Consider the following 22,756-nt stretch of genomic DNA (forward strand, 5'->3'; position numbering starts at 1 on the left):
TAGATGTTCATAACACGCAGCGGAAGACAATGACAATCCTAGGCAGATCTTTTCGTGTTTAAAATTTAATTACATGTCAATAGATCGGATATAAGACGTACCTGGTGAAGAAAGTCTCGTTTCAAATTTCTTCGATAATGCGAAGACTCTATGCGTATCCACACCGAGACTGACCCTTGCTATCAACTCTTTGAATAATTAAACACGCGAACAAATTGATTGAAAAACTTGTCCTGAAACTTTTCTCAAAAATCTCAACTCAAATTAGAAGAACAAGAAACACTTTTCTTGTAATTATATTTTTTCTCTAGGCTTTGTATTGCACTCTCACTTTCACAAAGTGGGTTCTCTTCTCAAGAATTTGTGTGACTAGGAATAAGTTTTCTTTCCCATAAAATAATTCGTCTCTCACACTTCTGCGGCAGCCCAACACTCTTCTTATATCATCAATAGGAACGTTTTCCTATTTGGTTAAGGTATTGATTTTCTTTTGGAGTAAAAGTTTAATTTCTAAAATTAAACTTTATATATAATTTTCCTTTTTGAAAATCGAATTCATTCCAAAAGAGAATTGCCGACACGTCCTGCACTAAATATATATCATATATATATCTTCAAGAGATATAATTTAATTTTCTATTCCAAATACAAAATTTCAATTTGTTCACAATATTAATTATATCCTTTGTGCTAGCAAAGAATATAATAATATTTCATTTGGACTAATAATTTAATTTATTAGACTAATTAAATTCTTTAATTTAATTATCAAATAATTTAATTAATCCTTTAGCAAGGATCAGAATACTCGTTAGTGTGCGACCCCGTAGGTTCAATACTATGCCGGTAGTAAATTGATCACATCAATATACTAATCAAGGGTGGCGTCTAGCAACACTCCTTAACGACCGGATAGAATGAAGTATACAATTTACTCTCAAGAACCAGTAGAAGTAGTAATTCCTTCTGTCATTATAGCTCTGGGTCACCCTAAGATATGGTTCAACTGTCAAATCCAAATAGATGACCAACTATGTATTCATGTCAAATATAATCGACCATTGAATGACCTAAGAAGCTCTTTTCGTCTTTTATTCAATTGCCCTGGCCAAGGTCTTAGTTTGGTCGTTTATAATTCATGACAACATGGAGCTTAAACTCATCACCAAGAGTAATTCTACAAGTATTCAATCGTACCCAATATCCTTTCAACTATCGCCCTAGGGCCATAGGTGTCTAGTATTAAAGCACAATAAATAACTTGTCAATTACTATGACGATCTCAGGTCAAAGGAAACTTTTACATCACATTCTTCAAGAGAATATCCTATTGACAGTTTATGCTAATTCTAACCATTAGGAATTATCCAATGAGTCGGTTCAATGATCATATCTCTATATTCATCATCTATCTATATAATTTAGTTAATGAGATAAACTAATCTTTATCCCATAAAGACGATCACATAAATATTGATCTAACCGGATTATTAATGTCCAAATTAATAATCCTACGATCAAGAACAAATTTAGATTAAACTATAAGAAACTTTACTCTCATTATCATGATCTCCATCACAATGTCAAGTCTCAAAATTTAATCAAGGACCTTATCAAATTAATCAAGCAATTAATAACAATGATAAAAGAATATCAAATGCCATATATATATTTTATATCAAATAACGTTCACAAAAATATGTTCAAGTCATCAAATATGATATTGGATCTAAGGCATATCTGCTATATCCCTAACAATCTCCCACTTGCACTAGAGTCAATCGCTCTTGTACTTCATTCCCATTTTCCACTTGTACTTGTCAAACTCCTTTGCACTAAGAGATTTAGTGAATGGGACTGCAGCATTTTCTTTTCCATCAACCTTTTAAATCCCGACGTGTCCACGTTCAATGATTTCTTTTATTTCTAATACCTTTGTGAGACTTGTTTGGTAAGGTTTTTATCTAAGATGGCTAGCGACAATGTTGTGTCTTACTATTTTTCAGTGCATGACCTATTTACTAGCTATCGGTTTTTCTTTGTATCTTTTTTCCGGGTTTCATGTTGTTCCTATTTTTTTTTATAATTTCTGTGGTGATACTAATATTGTCTACATTTATCTTTTTGTTCTCTTGAGCCGAGAGTCTTTCGGAAACAACCTCTCTATCCTTTCGGGGTAGGGGTAAGGTCTGCGTACACAGTACCCTCCCCAGATCCCACTAGTAGAATTTTACTGGATTGTTGTTGTTGTGGTTGTTGTTACTATATAGGATAACAATCTGTACTTTTTAACAAATTTTTTGGAGGAAAAAATTAATCGTGTTGTCTTAATCCTTAAAGTTTCCTCCAAACAGTGGATAAAAATAACATTTATAAATTCTGGCAAAGATTCTTTTTATTTTTTCGTTCGCTTTTGGATCAAAGGGGTTCACTTTCCCTTTCAAAAGGTGAGGGAGATATCGTGTCCCTACCCTAAAAAGTTAAGGGGGTATGGTGGAATTTACTCTATTTTGGAGTAGAACTAATAGAAACTTAATTTAGTGTCAAATCCTCGGTCACACTAAAATGGTGTGTCGTGTCATCAAACCATTAGCTTCAATTAGAGTCTCTCCATTAATCAAAATTGGATAAGATATGTAGACCAATAATATCCCTCTTACGCGGTCCGAATCTTTCACCACCATTCTCTCACTGCAGGTTAAAGGTTGCATAATACAACAACGCGCTGCAGTTCTAAAAGTGAGGAATTATTATGAATTGAGCAGTTTTACGTTGACTGCCAACCGACTATGAATACAAGCTCGAGACTAGTAATATGAGCAAACTCACACGAACAAAATTACTATAATGTGGAGGTTCCATTATGCAGCCAAAAATCAAATGAACCCCAAGATTTGTGGGTTTGACAATATTTATGTACAAATAATTTGACATTACAATTCACTCTTTCGACGTCAACATAGTAAGTAGGTTTCTTTAATTTTTCATTTTATTGGTAAAGGTGTTTTATTAATGTGTAGCAAGGGACTGCAGAATATTACAGATAAAAGTAACAACAACAACAACAACAACCCAGTATAATCCCACTTAGTGGGGTCTGGGAGGGTAGTGTGTACGCAGGCCTTACCCCTACCCCACTATTAAGAATACATTATAGCTAATTCTTTAAGGGACTCAAGTCCATCTTATTACATCTTATTCAAATTTAAAGACAAGACAAATACGTATAAACTTAGGCCATGGACCAAGTAACAGGAACTATACCCCTATTTGTATCTAATCCCAAAGCTCTCCACACAGCAATGGAACCATCCACTACGTCATATTTACACGGTCTCTGAAAATCATGTTCAGCATCACAACCAGTGGTAGAGTCACATTGATCCACAACTTTAGCTGTTACACCCTTCCCATTATTTGCCCTAATACGTATCATTTTTCCACATCTTGCCCCTCCATTGTACCATCCAGTAGACAATGTCACTACTCTTTCATTATTATCATGGTATTTTTCATCACACTGTGATGATCCGCCTCCATCTCCGCCTCTACTGAAATTATATAGGGTAAGTTGAGCAAGCGTTGAGGCGGTGACAGGAGCCGAACTTCGGTAAATAGGATGTGTACCGTGGCAATTGATTTGGCCAGATGGACGACAATTGTTTGGAGGTGAAGGAACATAAGGAGGATGTGATGACCCGAAAGGTCATCTTATGTTTTAGAATCCAATTTTGCGCCTTGAAGCTTTAAAAATATCTTTTTAATCCTTATCGATTTGCGTGCGTAGTCCAGACGTGTTTTCGGAAAGCTTTCATGTTAAAAACTGATAAAAATAAAAACTTTTGCCTAAAAACTTCATTTGAGTTGACTTCGGTCAATATTTTGGTAAACAGATCCGAATTTGTGTTTTGACGGTCCTGATGGGCCCGTATCGTGATTTGGGACTTGGGCGTATGCCCGGAATCGAAATCGGAAGTCCCTAGCCCGAGATATCGGACTTTGTCGAAATTTGAAAGTAAAGGCTTAATGAATTTGAAGTGTTTGACCAAAGTTTGACATTTTGGATAACGGGTCCGTATTTTGGTTCCGAAACTCGGTATAAGTCCACTACTATATTTATGACCTGTATGTGAAATTTGGTGAGAAACAGAGTTGGTTTGACATGATTCGAACGTCCGATGGTGAAAATAGAAATTACAAAGTTTTTTTTTGAGAATTTCATTTGATTTGGTGTTAAATTCGTAGTTCTAGATGTTATTTTGGCGATTTGATTGCGCAACTAAGTTTGTATTATCTTTTTAGACTTGTGTGCACTTTTGGTTTAGAGCCTCGAGGGCTCAGGTGAGTTTCGGATAGGCCACATAGTGAAATTGGACTTAGAACATTTGCTGGTATCTGCGATTTCTGGGAACTGGCCTGTGATCCCGCATTTGCAAGATCAGAGTTCGCAATTACGAACTTATCAGTCTCGCATTTTTGAGCTACTCATCGCAAATGCGAAGAATAGCTGGGCCACACAATTTTCGCATTTTCGAAGTGAGTCTGGGGAAGACATTCTTCGCATTTGCAATCACTGGGTCGCATTTGCGGTCAGCCCAGTTCGCATTTGCGAAGACAACGGAGGTGTGAATGGCTTCACATTTGCGATGGTTCCTTCACATTTGCAATGTGACATTTGCAGCTGGGTAAATATGTCTTAGACAGGATTTTTGATTTATTCTTCAAATTTTCAAACTCAAAAACCCTAGAGGCGATTTTCCAAAGAACTTTTCTTCCCCATATCATTGGTAAGTTATTCTAAACTAGTTTCTTTCAATCCTTCACTATTTTTTCTTAGATTTCAACCTAAAATCCAGAGTTTTCATGGTGGAATTGGGGTTTTTGGGTAGAAATTAGGAATTTGATAAATTGGGGATTTAGACCTGAAATTGAGGTCGAATTCCAAAACAAATCACATAACGGGGCGCGAGGGTAAATGGCTAATTAGGTTTTGGTCTGAATCTCGGGTTTGGACCAAGCAAGCTCGGGTGTTGACTTTTATTGACTTTTTCAATGAAGACCTAAATTGAATTCTTTTCAATCGTGGGTAGTTCCTATGGCTTAATTTGAATCGTTTGGTTGGTAAATTGCTAGATTATATTGGTTCGGAGGCTTGTTTGAAAGGCAAAGCAGTGGTTGAGCTTTGAGCTCGGTCTTTGGAGCAAGGTAAGTATCGTGGATAACATTGACTTGAGGGATTAGGACCTATTTGTCTATTTGCTACATGTTTAGATGTTGGGTGTAAAGTATAGGTGAGGGGACGAATACCTATGCGTTGTTATCGGGTAAAGCATGCGGGTGGGACTTGGTTTCTTGTAACTAATGCTTTCCTTTGATCATGTTATCCATGTTTAGACTAGTATAATCAAGTTGATCGTTCTTATCATGTATACGGATCATTTCGTGATAATTGAGTGATGATTTCAAGGTTGAGGTTGGTATTGTGGAACCAAATATTGAAGTAAGACTTGCTCTTGTTATTTCTATCTCCCTGTTGTTTGCTATTCATTGTTTTATGGTAAAGGAGAGCGTTAATGCACGAAGTGTCATACCGTGCCATGTTTTGAGAGAGTAAAAGCACGAAGGGTAATGCCGTACCATATTGTGAGTATTAATGCACGAAGGGTGATGTCGTGCCATAATATGAGTGTTAATGCACGAAGAGTGATGCCGTGTTGTTTCTATTGATTATATGGTGAGGTTGAGAGTAAAAGCACGAAGGGTGATGTCGTGTATTTTCCTTTACTATGTTTACTTATTATTATTAATTCAAGGTATATTGGTTGATCAAGTTCTAAATACCATTGTGAGTCTCTATCTTGTAATCCCATCAGCATGTCCCCCTCCCGATATTACCTGCCTATCTTTTACTTGCTGTTATTTTGTACATATACTGTTAAATTGCATAGGTTTATTACGTGTGTGTCTTGTCATAGCCTCGTCACTACTTTATCGAGGTTGGCTCGACACTTACCAGTACATGGGGTCGGCTATACTGATACTACACTGCACTTCTGTGCAGATTTTGGTATTGGTCCCACCTGATCGAAAGGCGTAACAACTCGGACGGGTTCATCGGAGACTCAAGGTAGAACTGTCGGCGTTTGTAGACCTTGAAGTCCCCGTCTATCTTTTCTGTTATTACTATTTCTTTCACTCAAACAGTTGTATTCCTTTCAGACTTTTATTTGTAGTAAATTCTAGAAATTCGTGAATTGTGACTTCAGATCCGGGTGGTAGTAAATATTGAAGTTTTTATAATATTCTGCAAACTCTGTTATAACTTCTGTTAGCTTAATTAATTCTATTATTAAAGGTGTACTAAAGTTGATTTGATAATTCTCTAACGTTGGCTTGCCTAGCAAGTGAAATGTTAGGCGTCATCTGATAAGTAGGGATTTTGACTACTTATTTGCACTCTCTTACTTTTATTTTAGCTCAAAATTGCTTAAAGGTATTCCCGCAAACTAATGAAAAATGCTTTCTTGCATGAGTGTTAAAGATATGAAAATCAACTCAAGAAGGAGTAATTTTGGATAAGTACAAAAACAAGGAAAGGGCACTGTGCAGACCGCACAATATTGAATGCGGCTGCAGATCATGAAGAAAGCCTCTGACAGGAAATGCTCTACAAAGTGCGGACCGCACAATTCTGGTGCGACCGTAGAAGATAAAGTTCAGAGAGATTGGATTTAAAGTCAAGAAGAAATGCGGACCGCACAATTTTGTGTGGCCGCATAATCAAGAGCGCGACCGCACTCAGAAATGTGTGATCCGCAGAAGTCCCACATTGCCAAAGCCAAGGTCAAGAAGTGCGGACTGCACTATAATTGCGCGGCCGCAGAAGCAAGAGTGCGACAACACTTATAAATGTGCGGTCCGCAAAAGTTGAAGGAGTGCGGCCGCAACCTAGAATTATGCGGCCGCAGAACTGGAACCTGCCAAGCCAAGTCTCAATGTGCGGACCGCACACATAATTGTGCAGTCGTACAAACTCCATAGGGGCAATTTTGTCAGATTTTTCAGCTTAGTATAAATAGAACTTTTGCCATTTTTAGGTCAAGTTTTGTATGTATGGAGCACCTGAGCCATTTTTCTTTATTGTATTGGGTAACATTGTATTAGTTTAGCATTTTACCATTAGATTTTCTTCCCTTAATCATCTATTATGAATTTTATCTTGTGACCCAACCCTAGTATAGATACTTAAGGGGTGTTTGATTTAGGGCTTGTTTATGATTGAGTTAATGATAATTAGACTAGTTGTTGCTTGAATCCAAGAATTAATGCTTGAAAATATTGATTCATGCCTAATTGACTTAGTCTCTACTTGAGAAAAAAGAGACTAAGTCTACAAAAAATTGGCTAAGAAGGAATTGGGGTGAACTCAAGAAATTGTTAGCCCTAATTAAAGGTTTGAATCTAGAGATGTAAGACCCGACTTGAGCGTTTATCACTTGTTTTGTGCAATACCCATTTGGACTTGAGAAAGCCAAATTGGGCAAAATCACTCTAACGACCGAGAGGTATTGAGTAGGTAATTGCGTGTGATTGCTATATTACAACCCCGACCAATCAAACTTGCCCTAGAGTTTACAACCCGTTAGGTAACCACCTAGGTGAAAGTCACGAACCTAGATTCAACTTGAAAAACAAGAACACCAAAAATATTGTCTTTTAGCTTTACAATTACAATCAATTGCTTAAAAGTAGAAGTAGAAACTAACAACCAAATATGTGTAAGTGCAATCTTGGGCACATCATACAGTCACACTAGGTGTATACCTAATCCACAATCTAACTCCCTGTGGATTCGACCCTGACTTGCGTTGGATTTTTATTATTGCTTCGACCGCCTCACAACCTATATTTGTGGTGTGAGTTTGGGCGACATCAATTTTTGGCGCCGTTGCTGGGGAGTTAAATGGATTTAGCTATATATCTAAGTTTTTGTTTGATTTGTCTTCTTTTCCTTCCGAGTCACTAACTTTGTTTTTGAATTGATTATAGGTACGAAAATGGCTCTCAACAACGAGCCCATCGGGAATTTGCCAATGGGGGAGGACATAGATGATGACCAAGTTGATGAGGTTCCTCTTGAACCTCAAGTTAATAGGCGAGGCCAACCACCTCATGATAATGTTCTCTCCCTCCCCCACCTCCACCAAGAGCAGTAGCGCATCAAGTGTTGCCGAACGAGGGTTATGCAAGTGCTATCGTCCCGCCCGACATTAGGGCGGACAACTTCCAAATCACCAAAGTGATGCTTACACTACTTGAGCAACGGGGATTCTTCACCGGAGCTCTGAGTCAAAATACTTACAAGCATCTCAAAGGGTTCGTCGATACTTGTTGGGGGAGCAAGCAAACCAATGTTTCCGAGGATGTGTTGCGGTTGAGGCTATCTCCCTTTTCTCTACGGGGGCATTGGACTGATTTGAGAGATTGCCCAATCATTCCATCCATACATGGGATGTGTTGACGGAAAAATTCATTGCCATATTCTTCTCTCCGGGACATATAGCTACACTTCGGGATGAAATTCTTGCGTTCAAGCAAGAACCCAATAAGCCATTGCACGAGATTTGGGAAAGATATCATACCATAGTTAAAGAGTGCACGGATAATAATATGACCGAGGTCATGATCCAACAAACCTTCTATAAGGGGATCAACACAACAAATCAATGTGTGGCAAATCAACTCGCCGGTGGGAACTTTATGAGCACGCCCTATAGCGAAGCTTGTGAAATTTTGGATGACATGGCAGATACCTCATCGGCATGGCAAAGTAGAGCCAATGTTCCTCAAGGTGACCCAAATATCATTCACCTACACAATGAACTATGTGATCATGGGCAAGCTATTGCCGAGTTGACAACTACATTGAATCAATTGGCCAAATCTCAGCGTCAACAAGTTCAAGGGCCAAAACAAGTGAATGCGATGGAAGGTGTGAATATGATGATGAACAAGAGGCGGAAAAAAGGTCAACAAATGCTAACCCATCCAGAACAATTCATACAAGATGATTATGGGTATGACCAAGGTGATTCGTTCAATGAGCAAGAAGAAGAAGTGCAATATGTCAACAATTATCAATGCCAAAGAAACAATGCTCAAGGACAAAATCAACAACAATGGCGGTCACAAGGAAATCAAAGAAATTAGAACAACCAAGGTCACCAAGGCAATTGGAGTGGTGGTAACAACAATCGAGGCAATTGGGGAAATAACAATAATCAAGGTAACCAAGGCAATTGGGGTAGAAACAATTAAAGCAATTGGGGAGGCAACAACCAAGGGGGTTGGAACAGTAATAACCAAGGGAATCGGGTGCCGGTCTTTCAAATTCCCCCAATGTTTCAACAGCCAAGCAACCCACCTTCGAATCCTTCCCAGGGTCCGAGTTCTTCTAACAATGAAATGGGCCAAGTAGAGAACATGTTTAAACAAATGATGGAGAAGAACGTCGACTTCGATGCTCAATTAGCCTCCAACAACACTTCAATTCTATATATGGAAGTTCAATTGGGCCAAATCTCGCAAGCTTCGAACACTCGTCCTAAGGGGGCACTACCTAGTAATAAGGTGGACAACCCGAAGAGTGGGAACAACACGGGACATGTTATGGCCGTGACTACAAGAAGTGGAAAAGGTGGGGAGGTAACCACCTCAAATCAAAGAAGAATTATGGATGATGATGTGTTGATGCAAGAAGATGAGACTCCAAGTAATGTGGTTCAAGATAATGAAGAAGTGAGAATTGACGTTGATGAAAATGTGAAGGAGACACAAGAAGAAGTGAACTTTTCTAGGGAACACACAATTGACATGCTGGAACCGGTAACGCCATAGGCTAAGGCACCAATGCCAAGGCCTCTTCCTCCATAACTTCAAAGGCTTACAAAGCAAAATAGTGAGAACCAATTCAAAAAGTTTATTGACATGATGAAGAGTTTGTCTATCAATGTCCATTGGTTGAGGCTTTAGAGCAAATGGCGAGTTATGCATAGTTCATGAAGGACTTGGTGACCAAGAAAAGATCGATGAATTGTGAGACTATAAAGATGACACATCAAATGAGTGCTATTGGGTACTCAATGGCTCCAAAATTAGAAGATCCAGGCACTTTCACTATCCCTTGCACTATAGGGAGCGTCGATTTTGCCAAAGATCTATGTGATCTAGGGATGAGTATCTACTTGATGCCTTACTCGGTGTTCAAAACTTTGGGAATTAGGCAACTAAGACCCACATCCATGAGGTTGCAAATGGCAGATCGTACAATGAAAAGGCCATTGGGTATTACTAATGATGTGTTGGTTCGTGTTGACAAGTTCATCCTCCCGGCGGACTTTGTGGTTCTTGATTGTGAAGTGGACTATGAGGTGCCTATTATTTTGGGTAGACCTTTCCTTACTACGGGGAAGGCTCTTGTTGATATGGAAGCCGGTGAACTCACTTTTTGGATGGGTGATGAAAAGGTGGTCTTCCATGTATGCAAATCTTGAGGCAACTAAATAGCAATGAAGTTTGTTCGTTTGTAGATTTGGTGATCGATGTGGTTTTTATGATTCTAGTGCCACAATGAATGTTGAGGACAAATTGGAAGCCGTGTTTCTCAACCTTGATGATGATGAGGAGAATGATAGCTATGTGGAATGTGTGAATGGGTTGTATACTTATGAACCCCGCAAGTTATCCTTGGATCTTCAGAACAGGAAAACCCATCCAACAAAGCCCTCAATCGAGGAGCCTCCCACATTGGAGTTAAAGCCATTGCCTCCGCATCTCGGGTATGAATTCCTTGGCACTTCTTCAACTTTACCGGTTATTCTTTCCTCTTCTTTGATTAACATGCAGGTGGAGTCTACATTGGAGGTGCTACAAAGGAGGAAAAGAGCAATTGGATGGACATTGGCGCATATCCGGGGTATAAGCCCTGCCTTTTGCATGCAAAAGATTATTTTGGAGGAGGCTGCCAAACCCTCCATTGAATATCAAAGGATAATAATTAAGCAATGCAATAGGTGGTCAAGAAGGAGATCATAAAGTAGTTGGATGTCGGGGTTGTTTACACCATTTTCGATAGTTCATGGACTTCGCCGATGCAATGTGTCCCAAAGAAAGGGGGCATAACTGTGGTTACCAATGATAAGAACGAGTTTATGCATGGACTATCACAAGCTTGACAAAGTTACAAGAAAGGATCATTTCCCATTTCCCTTCCTTGATTAAATGCTAGATAAGTTGGTCGATCATGCTTTCTATTGTTTCCTTGATGGATATTCCGACTACAATCAAATTCTTATTGCTCTGGAGGACCAAGAAAAGACCACTTTCATATGCTATTTATGGTATTTTCTCGTTTTCAAGGATGCCATTTGGGTTGTGTAATGCACCGACGACTTTTCAACGGTGTATGATGGCTACTTAAACCGACATGGTTGAGGATATTCTTGAGGTCTTCATGGATGATTTTTCTGTGCTTGGGAAATCTTTTGATGATTGCTTGAACAATTTGGATAAGGTCTTGGCTAGATGTGAGGAGACAAATTTGGTGTTGAATTGGGAGAAATGTCACTTCATGGTCGAGAAAGGCATAGTCCTCGGTCACAAAAGTTCAAAGCATGGTATTGAGGTCAACAAGGCCCAAATTGAGGTGATCTCCAAACTCTCTCCTCCTACATCCGTGAAGGGAGTTAGGAGCTTCTTGGGTCATGTGGGGTTATATCGCTGATTCATCAAGGATTTCCAAGGTTGTAAACCCTTTGTGCAAACTTTTGGAGAAGGATGACAAGTTCCATTTCAATGAAGATTGTATGAAGGCATTCGAATTGCTTAAGTTCAAGTTAACTACTACTCCTATTATCACCGCACCGGATTGGAGCTTGCCTTTTGAGCTCATGTGTGACTCTAGTGATGTGGCGGTTAGAGCACTTTTAGGGCAAAAAATCAACAAAATCTTCCATCTGGTCTACTATGCTAGCAAGACTATGAATGATGCCCAAGTCAATTACACAATGACCGAAAAAGAGTTACTTGCTATGGAGAAGTTCTGCCCGTATTTGATGGGGACAAATGTGATTGTTCACACCGACCATGCGGTACTTCGGTATGTGATGAGCAAGAAAGATTCTACGGAAACATTAATGCAGTGGGTGATTCTATTGCAAGAGTTTTATCTAGAGATTCAAGACCGCAAGGGTAGTGAAAACCAAATAGTGGACCACTTGTCTCTTTTGGGGGGGGGGAGGACATATAACGGCCTTGAGATCAATGATTCCTTCCCCGACAAGCAATTAAGCCATTTCAATGACCGAGATGCCATGGTTCACTGACTTATCCAATTATCTTATGAGCGGCATTGTACTGAATGAGTTCTCTTCAAACCAATGGAAGAAGCTCAAACAGGATTGCCTTGACTATTATTGAGAAGAGTCGTACCTCTTTCGGATTTGTACGGACAGTGTGATTCGATGATGTGTGCCGGAGGAGGAACAAGTGAGTATTCTTGAGGCTTGCCACTCTTTACCGTATAGTGGTCACCATGGTGGAGCTAGAACGACAGCAAAAGTGTTGAGTTGTGGATTCTATTGGCCTACCCTCTACAAGGACGTTAGTGATCTAGTCAAGCATTGTGATGAATGTCAAAGGGCCGGTAGGATTTCTAAGAAGAATGAGATTCCCCTCACCACCATTTTGGAAATTGATATCTTTGATGTGTGGGGTATTGATTTCATGGGGCCGTTCGTGAGCTCTCGTGGGAACACTTACATATTGGTAGCTGTGGACTATGTGTCAAAATAGGTTGAAGTCGTGGCTTTACCCAACAACGAAGCAAGGAGTGTGGTGGCATTCTTGAAAAAGAACATCTTCACGAGGTTAGGTACCCTAAGGGTTAGTGATGGGGGTTCGCATTTTTTCAACAAGGCTTTTGATACCTTACTCACCAAGTATGGTGTCACTCATAAAGTCTTGACCCCCTACCAAGCAAGCGGACAAGTTGAAGTCTCCAACCGGGAGATCAAGAGTATTTTCTCAAAGACTGTGAATGCCAATCGGACAAATTGGTCAAGAAAACTTGATGATGCTCTTTGGGCTTATAGGACGGCATACAAAACACCGATTGGGATGTCTCCATATCGATTGGTGTTCGAGAGCATAAGGCCATGTGGGCTTTGAAGAAGTTGATCCTTGAGTGGGATGTCGCCGCAAACCTAAGAGTGGCACAATTGAATGAGCTAGATGAATTTTGGTATCATTCCTACATAAGATCGTCCCTTTACAAGGAAAAGATTAAGTACCTATATGAAAAGTACATCCACAACATGGATTTTAAAGAGGGTGATCTTGTGCTATTGTTCAATTCCCTGTTATAGATGTTTCTGGGCAAGTTGAAATCAAATTGGAGTGGCCCTTTTGAAGTGGTGAATGTAACCCCTTTGGTGCTCTAGATTTGAAAAGCAAGAACGATGAAGTGTTTAGAGTCAATAGGCATAAGGTTAAATATTATCTTGGCAAGGTTGATGATGGCACCATTGTGGCGGTTCTTCATTTTAAATTATTGGCAATCTGCATCGTGTTAAATCAGGCGCTTCTTGGGAGGCAATCCATGTGTCTTTTTCTTTTTCTTGTTCTTCTTCATTAGATAGGCTTTGTTTTATGCTAACGAGTTTTGATGTATATGCAAGAATAGGTGTGCATTGTAGGGACTGTACAAGAAAAATTGGCTAAGTCTCACAAAAGTGCAGACCGCACCAGAATTATGTGGACCACACAATCACTCTGCGGCCGCACAATTCTTTGTGCGGTCACACAACTGGAAGACCAAAAGTGCATGCTCTCTGAAGATTGGCCTGTCAAATTTCATTAACAATTTGTGGTCGCACATAAAATTGTGCGGTCCACACAAATTCTGTGGCTGCACTCACTTTTGTGCGGACCACAGAGCTTTTTCAAAGGTTCAGGTAACAAGTGCGGACCGCACTCAAAATTGTGCGGCAACACTCAAAATTGTGCGGCCACACTTAGCTTCATTTTTTACCAACTGGGTCAACCTATAAATAGGACCTAAATGCACTATTCACACTTTACACACTCTGAGCTCTGGAACCCTAAGCAAACTCAGTGCATATCCCATTAGTTCTAAATCTTCCCTCATTTTAATAGAGTAGATTCTTTTTTGCATCCTTCATAACTGGTATATTCATTACATCTTTAGATTTTTCAATTTCTTTTAGTTTAGTTTTTGTTCTTTTGTGTTAGGGTTATTTTTAGGCCTAAAATGTTAATTGATTAGTCATTTTTGCTTAAAATCATGTGGGTATAATCATATATGTTCAATGGGGCATGGGTAGATCAGTAATCGTGTTTAGTTGCAAATACTATGTCTCAATTATGTGAAATTGAAAACCACAGAACAACTGCCGTGTAAAATTCAAATTGTGCGGCTGCACATACTTTTGTGCGGTCCGCCGCTCTCTAACTTAGGGCATACGTGTACATGAATTATGCTGACCGCACTCAAAATTATGCAGTCCGCAGTGAAATTATGCGGACCATAGTGAAATTGTGCGGTCCACACTGTTGAATGATTAGAGACCGAGTAGTCTGAACCTGGGGTTGTGCGACTGCACCCAAAATTGTGTGGTCCGCACAACAAGTTATGCGGCCACACTGTAAAATTGTGCGGTCCACACTCAATTTTGTGCGGTCCGCACTGCCTTTTCTCAGTATGATTTCCTGCAACTGTCATGCATCTGTTTACACTATTCTAAGCTCTAACTGATTCTTATTGCTATGAATTGCACACAATGGTTAGATCATGTGGTAGAGGCAATACATCAAAAGGGAGGGCAGAACCCTCCCGAGGCCGAGGTCGAGGCAGAAGTAACCTACCACTAGCCATACAGAGAGCCATAAGCAAGAAAGCAACCACCAACTAAGTTCCTGAACCCTCCGAGTCTAGTGAGTATCTCCCATCTAGGGAAGCTTCTGAGGTTAACTCTGTTCAAGCACAGCCTGATACCCAATCTCAACCCGAACAAGTCCCGGGTAAATTCCACTTGAGAGATGAATCCTCTTCTGCTGCTAGTTCTTCTGAGGGTTTGGAAGAGGGTAGCCAAGATTCTGAGCCCTCTTTCTCACATGACCCGGCTGCACCAATAAATATAAATGATGATGATGATGATGTCTCGGATGATGGTAGAGGAGGCGACACTACAATGGGTATTCTAGAGAGGACTAAGAAGAAAGAGTTGAGGGAGGATCGATTTGTGAGCCTGACTGCCTTTACCAGATTCAGAGAGTGGTGGCCCTATAGATCGCTCTCACTTGTACGGTAGTTCCTAATGAAGGATTTGGACATTCACAATCCAAATGTCCATAGACAGTTTCGGGAGCAAAAGGGATGGAAACGGTTCACCCACAGTGTCATTGATGCAAATAAGCACTTGGTTAAAGCATTTTATGCCAATGTAGCTCACATTAAGAAGGGTAACAGGTAACAAAATTGAGAAGCCTGAAAGTCAGATTCAACTCATGTGCTTTGAACACTTGTGTGGGCTTTGATGAAGTTGAGGCGGTCCAGTATTTGGAAAATCTTGCTATGGGTGATGCAGCTCGCCCGTGGATAGCTGAGATTTTGGGTGCTCGAGGACCACCACCCCCATGGCTCACAGCAGGGGTTCCCATAGTCCAGACCACCCTAAAATTTGAGGCCAAAGGATGGCAGACCTTCGTGTGCTACCGTATTGATCCGTGCTTAAATGAGAACAACCTCCCACTTCCCCAAGCAGTTCTGGTGGCTTCTATTATGGTTGGGTACCCGATTAATGTTAGTGCCATAATATCAACCAACATCACATTAGCTATCCGAAACGGTGAAAGATCATACCTGTACCCGAACTTCCTCATAGAGTATTTCAATGATCAAAAGGTGGAGCCGAGGACATTTAATACAACAGTGAAAGCCAAGAAGCCTTTCTCATGGTACCACCTGTTGGGTGCTGACAACCCGAAGTTCAACGGTAAGGCAACTACTTCCGCTGGCCAATCTAAGGAGCCAACAATAGTAGTTACTAATTCAGCTGTTGAGTCTGCCACAGATGCCATGCCTTCCACAGGAGCCAGTCCTTCCACTGGGATAGCAGACATGCCACCACCTTCTTCTTCTAGACCATCAGCTTTATTATTAGTGCCACTATCAGTGCCAGCCTCATCCACTTATCCACAGACTGCGATGTGAGTCTCCCAGACATTGGCGAGTCTCAAAAACTGGATACAGGCAGCTACTTCAAAGCTGTCTGACATATCTACTGTTGTTGTAGCATAGTCTGCTACCCCAGTAGCACCTCAGGTACCTTTGTCAATGGAGGAAACATTGTCAAAGATCTTAGAAAATCAGAAGACTATTATGGAGACTCTAGTGGTGCATGGGAAAGTCATTGAGGAGTTAGGGAACCAAGCAAAGAAGATATGAAAGTCTCAGGCGTCGAAGAAGTCAGTGGAGAGGTTGAGAAAAGAGATTACCAAGATAACATCTACAGGAAATCTATCACTTGACCTGCTTATGGAGCTAGCAGTACTATCAGCACACGCAACACCAGCAGTACCCGAGGCATCAGAGGCAACAACCGACTAGTGTGAGGAGCCGGACGTCACTACCCACACCACTAAGGAGATGATCCATATGCTCACCAACCCTGTTGTCCCTCAGCCAGGTGATGATGAGACACAGTTAGAGGAGCCCGAAGGTACTGAGGATGCCATGCAGACTGAGACCACATAGGTAGTGCTCTTAACTCTCTACCCTTCCTTGTTGTTATTTTTGTTAAGCATTGGGGACAATGCTTATTTTTATTCAGGGGGTGGTCTAATTTGATTGATTTGACATTGATATTGGCCTGTAATAACTCTTATACTCTTTTTCGTCTATCTTTATTTTCTCTTTAGTTATTTATATATTCTTCCCTTTCATTTGATGTATATATTCATTTCCTTTATATATATATATATATATATATATATATATATTCATTTCCTTTTGGTTTGTATATTCATTTGTCTTACTTTCCCTAGTTTACTTAATTAGCTTCTTTAGTTTGTTTTCCTTAATAGTATAATTTCTTATTTACTTTATTAGCTTATTTTTGATTTGTTAGCTTCTTTTCACGTTGGAGTGAACAATAAGCCTTTAGTTTTCTTAATGCCACGGTTCTTTCCAAAGGTGAATTTTGTGTGAACCGCATGGCTCTTCCCAACGATGGATGGCGTAACAACCTTCTTAAGGGATTGAGTCTATTTTCTTCTATGTTTAGGCAAAAATAGTAGTAATTAATAAAAGGGTTTTAAGCATGCTTTACTTGGTACCAATATATTTACCTACGGCCTTATGGTTAAAAGCAAGTTGTTGGCAGAAAATAGATGTAGTTGTGACCTTTTGACTCTTGTGTTGACTTAAATAGTCATTGATTGGTAAAATCGAGCCATTTGTTATTCTCAATCTTAACTAAGGTTGTTGTGGTCCCTCGATTCCGTTCTCTTTAGCAATCCAACAGCGTAAGAGGTGAGATATTGAATTGAAAGTCCAAGTACCCCGTGCTAATAGTCTAGAACTTGCCCCGAATGTTTTTATAGGCGAAATTCTTAGTGTAGCTTGGCTTGAGAAATGATTGTAGGCTCTCCTTGATCCAATTTGAAATTTAAAATCTTCCAAAGCCTACCAATGTGATATCCCTAGTCAACCCATTTGAGCCTAAGCCCTTTTTCTTTCAATAACCATGTTACAAGCCTTTATCTGTTTTGAAATGACCCTCTCTTGGCACCCAATTTTCCTTAACATTCTTGAGAAACAATTGGCAAAAACATAAGTTTGGGGGAGAGACGAGGAGTTTGAAAGTGATATAAAGGTCCAAAGAAGAGAAAGAAATGAAGAAAAGGGAAGGCAAAGAAAAGAAAGAAAGAACAAAAATAAAAATGCTAAAAAGAAAGTGAATAAAGTAAAATGTTGAAGGGATTCAAAGAAAAACAAGGATGAGAGGCATGGAGTAAATAGAAAAGGAGAACAATGAATGACCAAGAAAGAGTGACGTTACATCTTTCTAGTTCCCCAGAGAAAAAAGAAATTGACTCAAAGAGTCGACAAAGTATGAGCCAAAAAGAGAAAATAGAGTGCTTAAGGAAAGATGAACCATTCCATCAAATCCTACCTTGATCCAAAAAGCCTTCATTACATCCCGAAAAAGCCCTACATGATTTAAAGTTGAGTGAGCTTACATTAGTGGTGATTTATATGAGGGGCAAGTATATGGTACTTAAAGTTGTACTTGTGATATTTTTTGGAAAGAGATGAGCGAGCTTTTCACAATCCTTGAATTGAGTATTATATTCTAAAGTGAGATATGCTAACGGAGAGTAGTGGAGGAGTTTGGGATCCACAATGACATATATGAAAAAGCGAGCTTCCTTGATGAATAAAGTCAACTCTTGATGCTCTAGTGTCACATTAGAACTATTGTACTCAAAATGTCAAATCATTATATTGTTGATAATTCATACGTGTTGTGGGTAATTGTTGGTCCCAATTGATGTGTGATTGATGTACCTTAGGCCAGCTGAAATAGTTATAGTCTTGTGGAGGTGGGAATTACCTTATTTGCTTGAGGACAAGCAAAAGCTTATGTTTGGGGGAGTTTATAAGTAGGGATTTTGACTACTTATTTACAATCTATTACTTTCATTTTAGCTCAAAACTGCTTAAAGGTGTTCATGAAAACTAATGAAAAGTGCTTGCTTGTAGGAGTGTTAGAATATGAGCTAAAGAGATGAAAATCAACTCAAGAAGGAGTAATTTTGGATGAGTACCAAAACAAGGCTAAAAGGGAATTGTGCGGATCGCACAATATCGAGTGCGGCCGCATATCATGAAGAAAGCCTCTGACAAGAAATGCTCTGAAAAATGAGGACCGCACAATTCTGGTGCGGCCGCAGAAGACAAAGTTTAGAGAGATGGGATTTTAAAGTCAAGAAGAAATGCGGATCGAACAATTTTTGTGCGGCCGCATAATCAAGAGCTCGGCCGCGCTAAAAAATGTGCGGTACGCAGAAGTCCCACATTCCCAAAGCCAAGGTCAACAAATGCGGGCCGCACTATAATTGTGGGGCCACATAAGCAAGAGTGCAACCACACTTATAAATGTGCGGTCCGCAAAAATTGAAGGAGTGCAGCCGCAACCCAGAATTGTGCGGCCGCAGAACTGGAACCTATCAAGTCAAGTCTCAATGTGCATTCCGCACACATAATTGTGCGGCCAGACAACCTCCACAGGGGCAATTTTGTCAAATATTTTTAGCTTAGTTTAAATAGATTTTTTTGTCATTTTTAGGTCAAATGTTGTATGTAGGAAGCACTTGAGCCGTTTTTCTTTATTGTATTGGGTAACATTGTATTAGTTTAGCATTTTAACATTAGATATTCTTCCCGTAATTATCTATTATGAATTTTATCTTAGTTTCTTCTTTAATTTCTTCATTTTTCACGAGTAGCTAAATTTTTAGCTAGGGTTGTGATCCAACCCCAGTGTGGGTACTTAATGGGTGTTTGATTTAGGGCTTGTTTGTGATTGGGTTAGTGATATTTATCCTATTTCTTGCTTCAATTCAAGAATTAATGGTTACAAACATTGATTCATGCCTAATTGACTTAGTCTCTACTTGAGAAAGAGAGACTAAGTCCCGAAAAACTTGGCTAACAAGGAATTGGAGTGAGCACAAGAAATTGATAACCCCAATTAAAGGGTTGAACCTAGATATAGTAAGACCCGACTTGAGTATTTATCACTTATTTTGTGCAATACCCATTTGGACTTGAGAAAGCCAAATTGGGCAAAATTACTCTAACTACCGAGAGGTATTCAGTGGGTAATTGCGTGTGATTACTATATTACAACCCCGACCAATCAAACTTGCCCAAGAGTTCACAACCTGTTAGATAACCACCTAGGTGGAAGTCACGACCCTAGACCTTTTATCAACTTGAAAAACAACACCAAAAACATTGTCTCTTAGCTTTACAATTACAATCAATAGCTTAAAAGTAGAAGTAGAAAGAAACAACCAAATATGTGAAAGTGCATTCTTGGGCACATCATACAGTCACACTAGGTATATACCTAATCCAAAATCTAACTCCCTATGGATTCGACTCAGACTTGCGTTGGAATTTTATTATTGCTTCGACCGCCTCAGAACCTATATTTGTGGTGTGAGTTTAGGCAACATCAACATCACGTTCCCGAAGGTGGAAATTTCGGGTCGTGACAGAGGAGTTCCACTTTTACAAATATTGGTACCAACATTAGGGTCATCATTACATTTTCCTTTTATTCAAATTAGTTGGCCATCACAATCATTCAAGGTTTTATAAAGGGCCGTTGCATGAGAAAATGGCATTTCCGAGGGAAGAAGAAGAGATGAAAATTGTGAAAATGCAAAGTGAAATTAGAAAGGCAAGGTTGGCCATGGTGGTTAATATTTGTAAAACTAAGAAGTGTTGATGTGTGAAGAAGACTATGCATGTAAGCTTCAAATCGACTAAACTCTTCCTTCTCTCCAGGACTTACCACCATGAATACAACCACTATTACAACACTCGTACCACCGGACAAGAACAACCATATGGACGTTCAAGAAACAACACCACACTTCTATAAGGAAATGCTCCCCGATAAATCGGTAATTCACCAAAATGATTACTATAAAGAAGACGTCACCACAATCATCAAAGATGATAAGGGGAACAACATTGAAGACTCAATCCCCCTTTCCCAGGAAGACAAGAAAGGCCTTTACTTCCCATGGCGTTATTCTATAATCATAAAGGTCTTTGGACATAGAATGCCACAACAATATCTTCGCTCTAAACTAATTGACTTATGAAATCCATCTAAATAGTTAATCTTGATTGACCTAGGATGGGATTTCTTCATTGTCAAATTTAGTCTAGAAGAAAATATGCCTAAAGCACTATATCTAGGACCATGGTTTGTCTCTGGGAACTTCCTTTCAGTACGAAAATGAAACCAAAAATTTATGCCACAAGAAGCTACCCTCTCTACCACAACTATTTGGAATCGTCTCCTATAACTTCCAACAGAGTTATATGACAAAGAGATATTAGAGAAAGTTGGTAGGAAACAAGGCAAACTATTAAAAATTGACTCATGCACCTCATCCACTTTGAGAGGAAGATACGCACATATATGCATTCAAGTACCTTAGGAAACCCCAGTAGAAACATCTGTAATAATTGAAGACCACAAGCATATAGTGATTTATGAGGGAAAAGGCACACTGTGTATAACTTGCGGAAGAATTGGGCACATATCAAGAAATTGCAACTACAAAAAGATACAATCACCCATGCCTCAAGAAGCACCGAAAACCTTAGAAAAAACACGAAACAATGGGATGAGAATGAATGGAAGACAGTAACCTTCCCAAGAAGGAAAAAAACGGATCAACAAAAGGTGAAAAAGAGGAACAATGGACCTGCTAACAACCAATACCATGCATCACAAGCACAAAGGATCCAGGTAAATATGTTTGACGCTAACTCAGGTAAGATCCTATAAACTAAAATAGTGCAATACAATTCTAAGTCAATCAATCCCAGACCAAATTTTACAACAGGCCCAACGGCCCAACCAATAAACAAAGACCCATCCCACAATCCCTTGCAACCCCTTCCACAAGGCGCTAACCCAAACATAATGCCAAACGCAAGGCAGGAATGGGGCCCGAGGAAACTGACACAACCTCCACGTTTGTCCTACACATCGGCACCCACAACGAGGCCTCTACTCTTGGCCCAATCCCTAACACAAAAGATGTCAACCCCAGGGTACTAGATCACAAGGCTGGCCCTGATCAACCAACTGGGACCCACACCCAATTGGAGACACCCAGTCCAAATGATCACCCCTATCCAAACACCTATGTGTCCCCTACCCCTACCTCTCTCTCTAAGAAAGCCTCTAATGGGGAAAACTCAACACTCCCCATGAACACTCAAGTGCCTCATCTGAAAACCCACTCAAACTCAAGTGAAAAGACACTCGCCATCCATTCCACAAGATACCACATTAATTCTGAATCCCTCTCCCTATATACATTAACGGCTGCCTTTTTCCACTGACCAAGATTTGACACCAAAGGATGCAATTATGAACCAGTCCATTAACATAATCCCCCCATTACCCAAAGTAGCAAATCAAAAAACACAAAAATGAAAAAAAACAAACACTACCCACCATTGTGACCTTGTTGCCACTACCACTGAGCCACCTACCAACATCTTGGCTGGAGGTAGTGTTACAAGGACAGGGGTTAGCCTATAATTTCACCCTGGGAAATCAACTAGTGACCTTGATTGTGTAGAATCCAACATATTTGGTGAGAGTAATGGTGGAAGCACTGAACAAAGCCTTGTTTGCCTTTGGTCCATGACTATGGCAGACAATGGCGAACACCGGCAACATGCAATCGAACATCGATCCACCTCTGCTCAACAACGTAATGTCCCAAGCCTTCCAGTCAATACCATTATTCCCAGATCTGGCAATGGGGGATCCAATAGCGTCGCCGGTCTTTGTGACCATCGAACCCCAAATCCACTAGACATTATCATTTTCTGTTCCATAAGAGAAGATCC

The 22,756-nt window shown here is 39.9% G+C and overlaps 1 pseudogene; it reads right to left on the reverse strand.

Annotated features, from left to right (window-relative positions):
- Window positions 1-3,232: 3,232 nt before the first annotated feature.
- LOC107832047 (kiwellin-like) lies at window positions 3,233-20,566 on the reverse strand (annotated as a pseudogene).
- Window positions 20,567-22,756: the final 2,190 nt, after the last annotated feature.

Source organism: Nicotiana tabacum, chromosome 18 (genome assembly GCF_000715075.1).
Source record: "Nicotiana tabacum cultivar K326 chromosome 18, ASM71507v2, whole genome shotgun sequence".
In the NCBI taxonomy this organism is placed as follows: Eukaryota; Viridiplantae; Streptophyta; class Magnoliopsida; order Solanales; family Solanaceae; genus Nicotiana; species Nicotiana tabacum.